The following is a 15,486-nucleotide window of genomic DNA, read 5'->3' as shown; positions in this document are numbered from 1 at the left end:
CTCACAGGGCACTGTGAATACATTTCACTGAAATCAAAAAAGAAAATGTTGGTGGATCTTCACAAAGTCAGTTTACAATATTCAAGATTGTTCAAATTCATGCGAGTAGGCTAGAAATCAATGAAATGCAACGTGGGAAGCAATATATGGCTTTACATTTTTAAAGCTAGATAGAGGTTTTGAGGAGTCCAAATACACTGCTCTAAAGAAGCCTTAAACCAGCCGTAGTACTACCAAAGGACCAGAGTGAAGGAAAATGCTCCAAGTGTTCTCTTTTCGAAAGGAACCTTATCTAGCTGCTAACCCTCTTGCTTTTCATCTGACGTAGCCATTTTGAGCCACTTTCCCTGAAAAAGTCATACAGTTTGTAATCTTTCTTCGCTTTAAAGCTTTGCTTTTCATCTGACGTAGCCATTTTCACCCAATTTTCCTGATAAAAGGCATACAATCATACATGTTTCTTCAAACTAAAGTGAAAGGCAAAATCCAAATGACTTGCGTGTATACTGTGTCTTTTGGGACCCTGCAAGAGAAGTGACTCCGCAAGGAAATTGGTTGAATAAGTGATATTGCCTTTTCTAGGAAGGAGTGGTTATGCTTCTCATTTTGTGTGTATGGAAGAAGAAGCGGCCTGCAACCTGAGGAAGCTGAGAATCTTCAGCTGCGCAATTGTAGCTTTTGTCATGGAAGTCATTTCGGACCGCGAAGATACTTTTTCTGACCTGCTTCTGGTTTTCTAGTCTGATGCATCAGCACGAGGAAGAAAATGTATTGGATTTTATTCATCCCATGGTTCAAAAAAGTTCTATTTACTTGCATCAAGTTGTCAAAGACTAGTTTTGGCGGCGCCGTGACTTTTAGTATCTTTCAAAGCCGGCTAAGTCTTGTTCACCCCGGAATGCATTTGATAAGTTGTTTTGCTCGGCTGCACGCTGCCATTCCTTTCGGACACATTGCATTTCCTCTGTGAAGCAGACTCTTCCACTTGGTTTGATTGGCATAACGCAGGTGAGGGCTGCAACAATGCAACATGCCAGCCTTTTTTTCCCCCAAGGCTTTGCAGCGCTATGTGGTGGTGTAACCTGGTCCTATTGAGAAGAATAGATTTTGGACATGTCCTTGCACGTTGGCTGAGAAAACCATATACTGCGGGAAGTTGTACAATTGCTTTTCTGCTGCGCCCGAGACCCTAATATGCACTGAACCAGTTTCTAAACCTTGGTCTTGGTCTGCCCAGTCTTGCCGGTAAGCGTTACACCAAAAGAAACGGAGGCAGTTGCCGAAACCCAGGATTGAACCAAGGACCTTTAGATCTTCAGTCTAACGCTCTCCCAACTGAGCTATTTCAGCTTAAGACATGTGCTTTCCTCAGCAATTGTTGGCTACTATAAGTTGGTGTGACAGGAGCCTATGGAGAATTGAGATTTTTATGCCTATGCATGTTGCCGGAAAAGAGAAAAGGCAGCAAGATTCACGACTAAATTGCTAGTGAGACTAAGCCACCGTTCTGTCATGAGCAACAGACAGGTGAGAAGCCAAAGCATGGAGCATACGCTAGCCCGATTCATGAGAAAAGCAACAGCTCACAGACAGGTGGACTCTCCTTAAACCTACAACAGATGCCAAAACCCGGGATCGAACCAGGGACCTTTAGATCTTCAGTCTAACGCTCTCCCAACTGAGCTATTTCGGCACGTTCCAAAGGAGCAAGCCAGCAGGTGTGTGGCGGCAAGGCGAAGGGGTCCCAGAGACCTTAAAGGAGATCTAAAGTCCCAGCCTACACTTTTATTTTCAAACATCAGCATGGTAATTGCAATAGGAACAATAGGAGCAATAGTTCCCCTTGACAAACCAATGTAAGCTTGCCTCAGTAACCTCCTTTTATGTTGTGATTGCTGTTTCTCTGCTGGCCATCTATTTCCACAATTTCCTGGATTTCCGGCATGGTGTTCAGCTTCTTCTCTGCTCTTTACTTTCATTTTCTAAGGACTGCAGCTCCCATGGTACCTTGCTTCCTGCAAGCTGTGATTCCTGTACTGACTCTGCCTCCTGAAACTCCTCCTCTCAGCAAATCTGTACGTTGGAATTCAGACTCTGTGAAATGTGTGACACAGCAAAGTCTACTCACAGGGCACTGTGAATACATTTCACTGAAATCAAAAAAGAAAATGTTGGTGGATCTTCACAAAGTCAGTTTACAATATTCAAGATTGTTCAAATTCATGCGAGTAGGCTAGAAATCAATGAAATGCAACGTGGGAAGCAATATATGGCTTTACATTTTTAAAGCTAGATAGAGGTTTTGAGGAGTCCAAATACACTGCTCTAAAGAAGCCTTAAACCAGCCGTAGTACTACCAAAGGACCAGAGTGAAGGAAAATGCTCCAAGTGTTCTCTTTTCGAAAGGAACCTTATCTAGCTGCTAACCCTCTTGCTTTTCATCTGACGTAGCCATTTTGAGCCACTTTCCCTGAAAAAGTCATACAGTTTGTAATCTTTCTTCGCTTTAAAGCTTTGCTTTTCATCTGACGTAGCCATTTTCACCCAATTTTCCTGATAAAAGGAATACAATCATACATCTTTCTTCAAACTAAAGTGAAAGGCAAAATCCAAATGACTTGCGTGTATACTGTGTCTTTTGGGACCCTGCAAGAGAAGTGACTCCGCAAGGAAATTGGTTGAATAAGTGATATTGCCTTTTCTAGGAAGGAGTGGTTATGCTTCTCATTTTGTGTGTATGGAAGAAGAAGCGGCCTGCAACCTGAGGAAGCTGAGAATCTTCAGCTGCGCAATTGTAGCTTTTGTCATGGAAGTCATTTCGGACCGCGAAGATACTTTTTCTGACCTTCTTCTGGTTTTCTAGTCTGATGCATCAGCACGAGGAAGAAAATGTATTGGATTTTATTCATCCCATGGTTCAAAAAAGTTCTATTTACTTGCATCAAGTTGTTAAAGACTAGTTTTGGCTGCGCCGTGACTTTTAGTATCTTTCAAAGCCGGCTAAGTCTTGTTCTCCCCGGAATGCATTTGATAAGTTGTTTTGCTCGGCTGCGCGCTGCCATTCCTTTCGGACACATTGCATTTCCTCTGTGAAGCAGACTCTTCCACTTGGTTTGATTGGCATAACGCAGGTGAGGGCTGCAACAATGCAACATGCCAGCCTTTTTTTCCCCCAAGGCTTTGCAGCGCTATGTGGTGGTGTAACCTGGTCCTATTGAGAAGAATAGATTTTGGACATGTCCTTGCACGTTGGCTGAGAAAACCATATACTGCGGGAAGTTGTACAATTGCTTTTCTGCTGCGCCCGACACCCTAATATGCACTGAACCAGTTTCTAAACCTTGGTCTTGGTCTGCCCAGTCTTGCCGGGAAGCGTTACACCAAAAGAAACGGAGGCAGTTGCCGAAACCCGGGATTGAACCAGGGACCTTTAGATCTTCAGTCTAACGCTCTCCCAACTGAGCTATTTCGGCTTAAGACATGTGCTTTCCTCAGCAATTGTTGGCTACTATAAGTTGGTGTGACAGGAGCCTATGGAGAATTGAGATTTTTATGCCTATGCATGTTGCCGGAAAAGAGAAAAGGCAGCAAGATTCACGACTAAATTGCTAGTGAGACTAAGCCACCGTTCTGTCATGAGCAACAGACAGGTGAGAAGCCAAAGCATGGAGCACACGCTAGCCCGATTCATGAGAAAAGCAACAGCTCACAGACAGGTGGACTCTCCTTAAACCTACAACAGATGCCGAAACCCGGGATCGAACCAGGGACCTTTAGATCTTCAGTCTAACGCTCTCCCAACTGAGCTATTTCGGCACGTTCCAAAGGAGCAAGCCAGCAGGTGTGTGGCGGCAAGGCGAAGGGGTCCCAGAGACCTTAAAGGAGATCTAAAGTCCCAGCCTACACTTTTATTTTCAAACATCAGCATGGTAATTGCAATAGGAACAATAGGAGCAATAGTTCCCCTTGACAAACCAATGTAAGCTTGCCTCAGTAACCTCCTTTTATGTTGTGATTGCTGTTTCTCTGCTGGCCATCTATTTCCACAATTTCCTGGATTTCCGGCATGGTGTTCAGCTTCTTCTCTGCTCTTTACTTTCATTTTCTAAGGACTGCAGCTCCCATGGTACCTTGCTTCCTGCAAGCTGTGATTCCTGTACTGACTCTGCCTCCTGAAACTCCTCCTCTCAGCAAATCTGTACGTTGGAATTCAGACTCTGTGAAATGTGTGACACAGCAAAGTCTACTCACAGGGCACTGTGAATACATTTCACTGAAATCAAAAAAGAAAATGTTGGTGGATCTTCACAAAGTCAGTTTACAATATTCAAGATTGTTCAAATTCATGCGAGTAGGCTAGAAATCAATGAAATGCAACGTGGGAAGCAATATATGGCTTTACATTTTTAAAGCTAGATAGAGGTTTTGAGGAGTCCAAATACACTGCTCTAAAGAAGCCTTAAACCAGCCGTAGTACTACCAAAGGACCAGAGTGAAGGAAAATGCTCCAAGTGTTCTCTTTTCGAAAGGAACCTTATCTAGCTGCTAACCCTCTTGCTTTTCATCTGACGTAGCCATTTTGAGCCACTTTCCCTGAAAAAGTCATACAGTTTGTAATCTTTCTTCGCTTTAAAGCTTTGCTTTTCATCTGACGTAGCCATTTTCACCCAATTTTCCTGATAAAAGGAATACAATCATACATCTTTCTTCAAACTAAAGTGAAAGGCAAAATCAAAATGACTTGCGTGTATACTGTGTCTTTTGGGACCCTGCAAGAGAAGTGACTCCGCAAGGAAATTGGTTGAATAAGTGATATTGCCTTTTCTAGGAAGGAGTGGTTATGCTTCTCATTTTGTGTGTATGGAAGAAGAAGCGGCCTGCAACCTGAGGAAGCTGAGAATCTTCAGCTGCGCAATTGTAGCTTTTGTCATGGAAGTCATTTCGGACCGCGAAGATACTTTTTCTGACCTGCTTCTGGTTTTCTAGTCTGATGCATCAGCACGAGGAAGAAAATGTATTGGATTTTATTCATCCCATGGTTCAAAAATGTTCTATTTACTTGCATCAAGTTGTCAAAGACTAGTTTTGGCTGCGCCGTGACTTTTAGTATCTTTCAAAGCCGGCTAAGTCTTGTTCACCCCGGAATGCATTTGATAAGTTGTTTTGCTCGGCTGCGCGCTGCCATTCCTTTCGGACACATTGCATTTCCTCTGTGAAGCAGACTCTTCCACTTGGTTTGATTGGCATAATGCAGGTGAGGGCTGCAACAATGCAACATGCCAGCCTTTTTTTCCCCCAAGGCTTTGCAGCGCTATGTGGTGGTGTAACCTGGTCCTATTGAGAAGAATAGATTTTGGACATGTCCTTGCACGTTGGCTGAGAAAACCATATACTGCGGGAAGTTGTACAATTGCTTTTCTGCTGCGCCCGAGACCCTAATATGCACTGAACCAGTTTCTAAACCTTGGTCTTGGTCTGCCCAGTCTTGCCGGGAAGCGTTACACCAAAAGAAACGGAGGCAGTTGCCGAAACCCGGGATTGAACCAGGGACCTTTAGATCTTCAGTCTAACGCTCTCCCAACTGAGCTATTTCGGCTTAAGACATGTGCTTTCCTCAGCAATTGTTGGCTACTATAAGTTGGTGTGACAGGAGCCTATGGAGAATTGAGATTTTTATGCCTATGCATGTTGCCGGAAAAGAGAAAAGGCAGCAAGATTCACGACTAAATTGCTAGTGAGACTAAGCCACCGTTCTGTCATGAGCAACAGACAGGTGAGAAGCCAAAGCATGGAGCATACGCTAGCCCGATTCATGAGAAAAGCAACAGCTCACAGACAGGTGGACTCTCCTTAAACCTACAACAGATGCCGAAACCCGGGATCGAACCAGGGACCTTTAGATCTTCAGTCTAACGCTCTCCCAACTGAGCTATTTCGGCACGTTCCAAAGGAGCAAGCCAGCAGGTGTGTGGCGGCAAGGCGAAGGGGTCCCAGAGACCTTAAAGGAGATCTAAAGTCCCAGCCTACACTTTTATTTTCAAACATCAGCATGGTAATTGCAATAGGAACAATAGGAGCAATAGTTCCCCTTGACAAACCAATGTAAGCTTGCCTCAGTAACCTCCTTTTATGTTGTGATTGCTGTTTCTCTGCTGGCCATCTATTTCCACAATTTCCTGGATTTCCGGCATGGTGTTCAGCTTCTTCTCTGCTCTTTACTTTCATTTTCTAAGGACTGCAGCTCCCATGGTACCTTGCTTCCTGCAAGCTGTGATTCCTGTACTGACTCTGCCTCCTGAAACTCCTCCTCTCAGCAAATCTGTACGTTGGAATTCAGACTCTGTGAAATGTGTGACACAGCAAAGTCTACTCACAGGGCACTGTGAATACATTTCACTGAAATCAAAAAAGAAAATGTTGGTGGATCTTCACAAAGTCAGTTTACAATATTCAAGATTGTTCAAATTCATGCGAGTAGGCTAGAAATCAATGAAATGCAACGTGGGAAGCAATATATGGCTTTACATTTTTAAAGCTAGATAGAGGTTTTGAGGAGTCCAAATACACTGCTCTAAAGAAGCCTTAAACCAGCCGTAGTACTACCAAAGGACCAGAGTGAAGGAAAATGCTCCAAGTGTTCTCTTTTCGAAAGGAACCTTATCTAGCTGCTAACCCTCTTGCTTTTCATCTGACGTAGCCATTTTGAGCCACTTTCCCTGAAAAAGTCATACAGTTTGTAATCTTTCTTCGCTTTAAAGCTTTGCTTTTCATCTGACGTAGCCATTTTCACCCAATTTTCCTGATAAAAGGCATACAATCATACATCTTTCTTCAAACTAAAGTGAAAGGCAAAATCAAAATGACTTGCGTGTATACTGTGTCTTTTGGGACCCTGCAAGAGAAGTGACTCCGCAAGGAAATTGGTTGAATAAGTGATATTGCCTTTTCTAGGAAGGAGTGGTTATGCTTCTCATTTTGTGTGCATGGAAGAAGAAGCGGCCTGAAAACTGAGGAAGCTGAAAATCTTCAGCTGCGCAATTGTAACTTTTGTCATGGAAGTCATTTCGGACCGCGAAGATACTTTTTCTGACCTGCTTCTGGTTTCTAGTCTGATGCATCAGCACAACGAAGAAAATGTATTGGATTTTATTCATCCCATGGTTCAAAAAAGTTCTATTTACTTGCATCAAGTTGTCAAAGACTAGTTTTGGCGGCGCCGTGACTTTTAGTATCTTTCAAAGCCGGCTAAGTCTTGTTCACCCCGGAATGCATTTGATAAGTTGTTTTGCTCGGCTGCGTGCTGCCATTCCTTTCGGACACATTACATTTCCTCTGTGAAGCAGACTCTTCCACTTGGTTTGATTGGCATAACGCAGGTGAGGGCTGCAACAATGCAACATGCCAGCCTTTTTTTCCCCCAAGGCTTTCCAGCGCTATGTGGTGGTGTAACCTGGTCCTATTGAGAAGAATAGATTTTGGACATGTCCTTGCACGTTGGCTGAGAAAACCATATACTGCGGGAAATTGTACAATAGCTTTTCTGCTGCGCCCGAGACCCTAATATGCACTGAACCAGTTTCTAAACCTTGGTCTTGGTCTGCCCAGTCTTGCTGGGAAGCGTTAAACCAAAACAAACGCAGGCAGTTGCCGAAACCCGGGATTGAACCAGGAACCTTTAGATCTTCAGTCTAACGCTCTCCCAACTGAGCTATTTCAGCTTAAGATGTGTGCTTTCCTCAGCAATTGTTGGCTACTATAAGTTGGTGTGACAGGAGCCTATGGAGAATTGAGATTTTTATGCCTATGCATGTTGCCGGAAAAGAGAAAATGCAGCAAGATTCACGACTAAATTGCCAGTGAGATTAAGCCGCCGTTCTGTCATGAGCAACAGACAGGTGAGAAGCCAAAGCATGGAGCATACGCTAGCCCGATTCATGAGAAAAGCAACAGCTCACAGACAGGTGGACTCTCCTTAAACTTACAACAGATGCCAAAACCCGGGATCGAACCAGGGACCTGTAGATCTTCAGTCTAACGCTCTCCCAACTGAGCTATTTCGGCATGTTCCAAAGGAGCAAGCCAGCAGGTGTGTGGCGGCAAGGCGAAGGGGTCCCAGAGACCTTAAAGGAGATCTAAAGTCCCAGCCTACACTTTTATTTTCAAACATCAGCATGGTAATTGCAATAGGAACAATAGGAGCAATAGTTCCCCTTGACAAACCAATTTAAGCTTGCCTCAGTAACCTCCTATTATGTTGTGATTGCTGTTTCTCTGCTGGCCATCTATTTCCACAATTTCCTGGATTTCCGGCATGGTGTTCAGCTTCTTCTCTGCTCTTTACTTTCATTTTCTAAGGACTGCAGCTCCCATGGTACCTTGCTTCCTGCAAGCTGTGATTCCTGTACTGACTCTGCCTCCTGAAACTCCTCCTCTCAGCAAATCTGTACGTTGGAATTCAGACTCTGTGAAATGTGTGACACAGCAAAGTCTACTCACAGGGCACTGTGAATACATTTCACTGAAATCAAAAAAGAAAATGTTGGTGGATCTTCACAAAGTCAGTTTACAATATTCAAGATTGTTCAAATTCATGCGAGTAGGCTAGAAATCAATGAAATGCAACGTGGGAAGCAATATATGGCTTTACATTTTTAAAGCTAGATAGAGGTTTTGAGGAGTCCAAATACACTGCTCTAAAGAAGCCTTAAACCAGCCGTAGTACTACCAAAGGACCAGAGTGAAGGAAAATGCTCCAAGTGTTCTCTTTTCGAAAGGAACCTTATCTAGCTGCTAACCCTCTTGCTTTTCATCTGACGTAGCCATTTTGAGCCACTTTCCCTGAAAAAGTCATACAGTTTGTAATCTTTCTTCGCTTTAAAGCTTTGCTTTTCATCTGACGTAGCCATTTTCACCCAATTTTCCTGATAAAAGGCATACAATCATACATCTTTCTTCAAACTAAAGTGAAAGGCAAAATCAAAATGACTTGCGTGTATACTGTGTCTTTTGGGACCCTGCAAGAGAAGTGACTCCACAAGGAAATTGGTTGAATAAGTGATATTGCCTTTTCTAGGAAGGAGTGGTTATGCTTCTCATTTTGTGTGTATGGAAGAAGAAGCGGCCTGCAACCTGAGGAAGCTGAGAATCTTCAGCTGCGCAATTGTAACTTTTGTCATGGAAGTCATTTCGGACCGCGAAGATACTTTTTCTGACCTGCTTCTGGTTTCTAGTCTGATGCATCAGCACGAGGAAGAAAATGTATTGGATTTTATTCATCCCATGGTTCAAAAAAGTTCTATTTACTTGCATCAAGTTGTCAAAGACTAGTTTTGGCGGCGCCGTGACTTTTAGTATCTTTCAAAGCCGGCTAAGTCTTGTTCACCCCGGAATGCATTTGATAAGTTGTTTTGCTCGGCTGCGCGCTGCCATTCCTTTCGGACATATTACATTTCCTCTGTGAAGCAGACTCTTCCACTTGGTTTGATTGGCATAACGCAGGTGAGGGCTGCAACAATGCAACATGCCAGCCTTTTTTTCCCCCAAGGCTTTCCAGCGCTATGTGGTGGTGTAACCTGGTCCTATTGAGAAGAATAGATTTTGGACATGTCCTTGCACGTTGGCTGAGAAAACCATATACTGCGGGAAATTGTACAATTGCTTTTCTGCTGCGCCCGATACCCTAATATGCACTGAACCAGTTTCTAAACCTTGGTCTTGGTCTGCCCAGTCTTGCTGGGAAGCGTTAAACCAAAAGAAACGCAGGCAGTTGCCGAAACCCGGGATTGAACCAGGGACCTTTAGATCTTCAGTCTAACGCTCTCCCAACTGAGCTATTTCGGCTTAAGACGTGTGCTTTCCTCAGCAATTGTTGGCTACTATAAGTTGGTGTGACAGGAGCCTATGGAGAATTGAGATTTTTATGCCTATGCATGTTGCCGGAAAAGAGAAAAGGCAGCAAGATTCACGACTAAATTGCCAGTGAGACTTATGCAGGCCATAGATGGGTCGAAAATCGGCCGATTTCTCGGCCGAAAATAAAATTGGCCGATTTTCGGATCGTTAGTGGGCGATTTGGTCGGCCGTTTTTCGGTATTTTGGCCGTTTTTTTTTTTCGGTAAAGTTGGAAAAAAATCGGCCGATTTTGCCGATCGGCCGATTTTCGCGGCAATTAGTGGGCAAATCGGCCGATTTTTTACCGATAAAAAATCTGCGCATGAGCAGTGACCTGCAAGAGGAAGACAAAAAGAAGAAAAAGAAGAGGAAGACGATGAAGAAGAGGATGAAGAAGAGGAAGAAGAGGATGATGAAGAAGAGGATGAAGAAGAAGAAGAGGATGAAGAAGAAGAGGATGAAGAAGAAGATGAGGATGATGAAGAAGAAGAGGATGAGGATGATGAAGAAGAAGAGGATGAGGATGAAGAAGAAGAAGATGAAGAAGAGGATGAAGAAGAAGAGGATGAGGATGAAGATGAGGATGCAGAAGAAGAAGAAGATGAGGATGAAGAAGAGGATGAGGATGATGATGAAGAAGAAGAGGATGAGGATGATGATGAAGAAGAAGAATAGGATGAGGATGCAGAAGAAGAAGAGGATGAGGATGAAGAAGAGGATGAGGATGAAGAAGAGGATGAGGATGAAGAAGAGGATGAAGAAGAAGAGGATGAGGATGAAGAGGAGGATGAGGATGAAGAAGAAGTAGGATGAAAATAAGAAGAATTCCAGTCCAGCAAAAAGTGTCTGCAGAGAGCTCCGCTATTTCTGACAGTTCTCTGACAGTTCCTTGACATTTACAGTGGTTGAAACATTGTATCTATTTGTTTCCGAATAAAAACATCTGTATCCTAAATGGAAACAAATAGATACATTGCTGCAACTTCTATAAATGTCAAGGAACTGTCAGAGAACTGTCAAAGAAATAGCAGAGCTCTCTGCAGGGACACTTTTTGCGGGCTCTAGACGGGTAGAAAATCGGCCGATTTTTTTTACCATTGATGGTAACGTCGGCCACTTGAACAACCGATTTTTCGTTTTTTAAAAGAAAAATCTGCAGTTTTTCTCCCCATCTATGGCCTGCATAAGCCACCGTTCTGTCATGAGCAACAGACAGGTGAGAAGCCAAAGCATGGAGCATACGCTAGCCCGATTCATGAGAAAAGCAACAGCTCACAGACAGGTGGACTCTCCTTAAACCTACAACAGATGCCGAAACACGGGATCGAACCAGGGACCTTTAGATCTTCAGTCTAACGCTCTCCCAACTGAGCTATTTCGGCACATTCTGAAAGAGCAAGCCAGCAGGTGTGTGGAGGCAAGGCGAAGGGGTCCCAGAGACCTTAAAGGAGATCTAAAGTCCCAGCCTACACTTTTATTTTCAAACATCAGCATGGTAATGGAAATAGGAACAATAGGAGCAATAGTTCCCCTTGACAAACCAATGTAAGCTTGCCTCAGTAACCTGCTTTTATGTTGTGATTGTTGTTTCTCTGCTGGCCATCTATTTCCACAATTTCCTGGATTTCCGGCATGGTGTTCAGCTTCTTCTCTGCTCTTTACTTTCATTTTCTAAGGACTGCAACTCCCATGGTACCTTGCTGCCTGCAAGCTGTGATTCCTGTACTGACTCTGCCTCCTGAAACTCCTCCTCTCAGCAAATCTGTACGTTGGAAATCAGACTCTGTGAAATGTGTGACACAGCAAAGTCTACTCACAGGGCACTGTGAATACATTTCACTGAAATCAAAAAAGAAAATGTTGGTGGATCTTCACAAAGTCAGTTTACAATATTAAAGATTGTTCAAATTCATGCGAGTAGGCTAGAAATCAATGAAATGCAACGTGGGAAGCAATATATGGCTTTACATTTTTAAAGCTAGATAGAGGTTTTGAGGAGTCCAAATACACTGCTCTAAAGAAGCCTTAAACCAGCCGTAGTACTACCAAAGGACCAGAGTGAAGGAAAATGCTCCAAGTGTTCTCTTTTCGAAAGGAACCTTATCTAGCTGCTAACCCTCTTGCTTTTCATCTGACGTAGCCATTTTGAGCCACTTTCCCGGAAAAAGTCATACAGTTTGTAATCTTTCTTCGCTTTAAAGCTTTGCTTTTCATCTGACGTAGCCATTTTCACCCAATTTTCCTGATAAAAGGCATACAATCATACATGTTTCTTCAAACTAAAGTGAAAGGCAAAATCCAAATGACTTGCGTGTATACTGTGTCTTTTGGGACCCTGCAAGAGAAGTGACTCCGCAAGGAAATTGGTTGAATAAGTGATATTGCCTTTTCTAGGAAGGAGTGGTTATGCTTCTCATTTTGTGTGTATGGAAGAAGAAGCGGCCTGCAACCTGAGGAAGCTGAGAATCTTCAGCTGCGCAATTGTAGCTTTTGTCATGGAAGTCATTTCGGACCGCGAAGATACTTTTTCTGACCTGCTTCTGGTTTTCTAGTCTGATGCATCAGCACGAGGAAGAAAATGTATTGGATTTTATTCATCCCATGGTTCAAAAAAGTTCTATTTACTTGCATCAAGTTGTCAAAGACTAGTTTTGGCGGCGCCGTGACTTTTAGTATCTTTCAAAGCCGGCTAAGTCTTGTTCACCCCGGAATGCATTTGATAAGTTGTTTTGCTCGGCTGCACGCTGCCATTCCTTTCGGACACATTGCATTTCCTCTGTGAAGCAGACTCTTCCACTTGGTTTGATTGGCATAACGCAGGTGAGGGCTGCAACAATGCAACATGCCAGCCTTTTTTTCCCCCAAGGCTTTGCAGCGCTATGTGGTGGTGTAACCTGGTCCTATTGAGAAGAATAGATTTTGGACATGTCCTTGCACGTTGGCTGAGAAAACCATATACTGCGGGAAATTGTACAATAGCTTTTCTGCTGCGCCCGAGACCCTAATATGCACTGAACCAGTTTCTAAACCTTGGTCTTGGTCTGCCCAGTCTTGCTGGGAAGCGTTAAACCAAAACAAACGCAGGCAGTTGCCGAAACCCGGGATTGAACCAGGAACCTTTAGATCTTCAGTCTAACGCTCTCCCAACTGAGCTATTTCGGCTTAAGATGTGTGCTTTCCTCAGCAATTGTTGGCTACTATAAGTTGGTGTGACAGGAGCCTATGGAGAATTGAGATTTTTATGCCTATGCATGTTGCCGGAAAAGAGAAAAGGCAGCAAGATTCACGACTAAATTGCCAGTGAGATTAAGCCGCCGTTCTGTCATGAGCAACAGACAGGTGAGAAGCCAAAGCATGGAGCATACGCTAGCCCGATTCATGAGAAAAGCAACAGCTCACAGACAGGTGGACTCTCCTTAAACTTACAACAGATGCCAAAACCCGGGATCGAACCAGGGACCTGTAGATCTTCAGTCTAACGCTCTCCCAACTGAGCTATTTCGGCACGTTCCAAAGGAGCAAGCCAGCAGGTGTGTGGCGGCAAGGCGAAGGGGTCCCAGAGACCTTAAAGGAGATCTAAAGTCCCAGCCTACACTTTTATTTTCAAACATCAGCATGGTAATTGCAATAGGAACAATAGGAGCAATAGTTCCCCTTGACAAACCAATTTAAGCTTGCCTCAGTAACCTCCTATTATGTTGTGATTGCTGTTTCTCTGCTGGCCATCTATTTCCACAATTTCCTGGATTTCCGGCATGGTGTTCAGCTTCTTCTCTGCTCTTTACTTTCATTTTCTAAGGACTGCAGCTCCCATGGTACCTTGCTTCCTGCAAGCTGTGATTCCTGTACTGACTCTGCCTCCTGAAACTCCTCCTCTCAGCAAATCTGTACGTTGGAATTCAGACTCTGTGAAATGTGTGACACAGCAAAGTCTACTCACAGGGCACTGTGAATACATTTCACTGAAATCAAAAAAGAAAATGTTGGTGGATCTTCACAAAGTCAGTTTACAATATTCAAGATTGTTCAAATTCATGCGAGTAGGCTAGAAATCAATGAAATGCAACGTGGGAAGCAATATATGGCTTTACATTTTTAAAGCTAGATAGAGGTTTTGAGGAGTCCAAATACACTGCTCTAAAGAAGCCTTAAACCAGCCGTAGTACTACCAAAGGACCAGAGTGAAGGAAAATGCTCCAAGTGTTCTCTTTTCGAAAGGAACCTTATCTAGCTGCTAACCCTCTTGCTTTTCATCTGACGTAGCCATTTTGAGCCACTTTCCCTGAAAAAGTCATACAGTTTGTAATCTTTCTTCGCTTTAAAGCTTTGCTTTTCATCTGACGTAGCCATTTTCACCCAATTTTCCTGATAAAAGGCATACAATCATACATCTTTCTTCAAACTAAAGTGAAAGGCAAAATCAAAATGACTTGCGTGTATACTGTGTCTTTTGGGACCCTGCAAGAGAAGTGACTCCACAAGGAAATTGGTTGAATAAGTGATATTGCCTTTTCTAGGAAGGAGTGGTTATGCTTCTCATTTTGTGTGCATGGAAGAAGAAGCGGCCTGCAAACTGAGGAAGCTGAGAATCTTCAGCTGCGCAATTGTAACTTTTGTCATGGAAGTCATTTCGGACCGCGAAGATACTTTTTCTGACCTGCTTCTGGTTTCTAGTCTGATGCATCAGCACGAGGAAGAAAATGTATTGGATTTTATTCATCCCATGGTTCAAAAAAGTTCTATTTACTTGCATCAAGTTGTCAAAGACTAGTTTTGGCGGCGCCGTGACTTTTAGTATCTTTCAAAGCCGGCTAAGTCTTGTTCACCCCGGAATGCATTTGATAAGTTGTTTTGCTCGGCTGCGCGCTGCCATTCCTTTCGGACATATTACATTTCCTCTGTGAAGCAGACTCTTCCACTTGGTTTGATTGGCATAACGCAGGTGAGGGCTGCAACAATGCAACATGCCAGCCTTTTTTTCCCCCAAGGCTTTCCAGCGCTATGTGGTGGTGTAACCTGGTCCTATTGAGAAGAATAGATTTTGGACATGTCCTTGCACGTTGGCTGAGAAAACCATATACTGCGGGAAATTGTACAATTGCTTTTCTGCTGCGCCCGATACCCTAATATGCACTGAACCAGTTTCTAAACCTTGGTCTTGGTCTGCCCAGTCTTGCTGGGAAGCGTTAAACCAAAAGAAACGCAGGCAGTTGCCGAAACCCGGGATTGAACCAGGGACCTTTAGATCTTCAGTCTAACGCTCTCCCAACTGAGCTATTTCGGCTTAAGACGTGTGCTTTCCTCAGCAATTGTTGGCTACTATAAGTTGGTGTGACAGGAGCCTATGGAGAATTGAGATTTTTATGCCTATGCATGTTGCCGGAAAAGAGAAAAGGCAGCAAGATTCACGACTAAATTGCCAGTGAGACTAAGCCACCGTTCTGTCATGAGCAACAGACAGGTGAGAAGCCAAAGCATGGAGCATACGCTAGCCCGATTCATGAGAAAAGCAACAGCTCACAGACAGGTGGACTCTCCTTAAACCTACAACAGATGCCGAAACACGGGATCGAACCAGGGACCTTTAGATCTTCA

The 15,486-nt window shown here is 43.6% G+C and overlaps 8 non-coding genes across 8 annotated transcripts; all 8 read right to left on the bottom strand.

Moving 5' to 3' along the window:
• Nucleotides 1-1,620: 1,620 nt before the first annotated feature.
• Nucleotides 1,621-1,693, bottom strand: TRNAF-GAA (transfer RNA phenylalanine (anticodon GAA)). Its single transcript has one exon. It is a non-coding gene; the product is annotated as a tRNA-Phe (tRNA).
• A 1,707-nt stretch (nt 1,694-3,400) lies between these two features.
• TRNAF-GAA (transfer RNA phenylalanine (anticodon GAA)) lies at nt 3,401-3,473 on the bottom strand. Its single transcript has one exon. It is a non-coding gene; the product is annotated as a tRNA-Phe (tRNA).
• Nucleotides 3,474-3,743: 270 nt separating this feature from the next.
• TRNAF-GAA (transfer RNA phenylalanine (anticodon GAA)) lies at nt 3,744-3,816 on the bottom strand. The gene has a single exon. It is a non-coding gene; the product is annotated as a tRNA-Phe (tRNA).
• A 1,707-nt stretch (nt 3,817-5,523) lies between these two features.
• Nucleotides 5,524-5,596, bottom strand: TRNAF-GAA (transfer RNA phenylalanine (anticodon GAA)). The gene has a single exon. It is a non-coding gene; the product is annotated as a tRNA-Phe (tRNA).
• A 270-nt stretch (nt 5,597-5,866) lies between these two features.
• On the bottom strand, nt 5,867-5,939 carry TRNAF-GAA (transfer RNA phenylalanine (anticodon GAA)). Its single transcript has one exon. It is a non-coding gene; the product is annotated as a tRNA-Phe (tRNA).
• A 3,828-nt stretch (nt 5,940-9,767) lies between these two features.
• On the bottom strand, nt 9,768-9,840 carry TRNAF-GAA (transfer RNA phenylalanine (anticodon GAA)). The gene has a single exon. It is a non-coding gene; the product is annotated as a tRNA-Phe (tRNA).
• Nucleotides 9,841-12,980: 3,140 nt separating this feature from the next.
• Nucleotides 12,981-13,053, bottom strand: TRNAF-GAA (transfer RNA phenylalanine (anticodon GAA)). Its single transcript has one exon. It is a non-coding gene; the product is annotated as a tRNA-Phe (tRNA).
• Nucleotides 13,054-15,102: 2,049 nt separating this feature from the next.
• On the bottom strand, nt 15,103-15,175 carry TRNAF-GAA (transfer RNA phenylalanine (anticodon GAA)). Its single transcript has one exon. It is a non-coding gene; the product is annotated as a tRNA-Phe (tRNA).
• Nucleotides 15,176-15,486: the final 311 nt, after the last annotated feature.

This window comes from Staurois parvus, unplaced genomic scaffold, assembly GCF_062004578.1.
Source record: "Staurois parvus isolate SC_StPar_1 unplaced genomic scaffold, SC_StPar_1.0 ptg000126l, whole genome shotgun sequence".
Classification (NCBI taxonomy): domain Eukaryota; kingdom Metazoa; phylum Chordata; class Amphibia; order Anura; family Ranidae; genus Staurois; species Staurois parvus.
The sequence above is the reverse complement of the archived record's forward strand: the minus strand, read 5'-3'. Positions and strand labels throughout refer to the sequence as shown.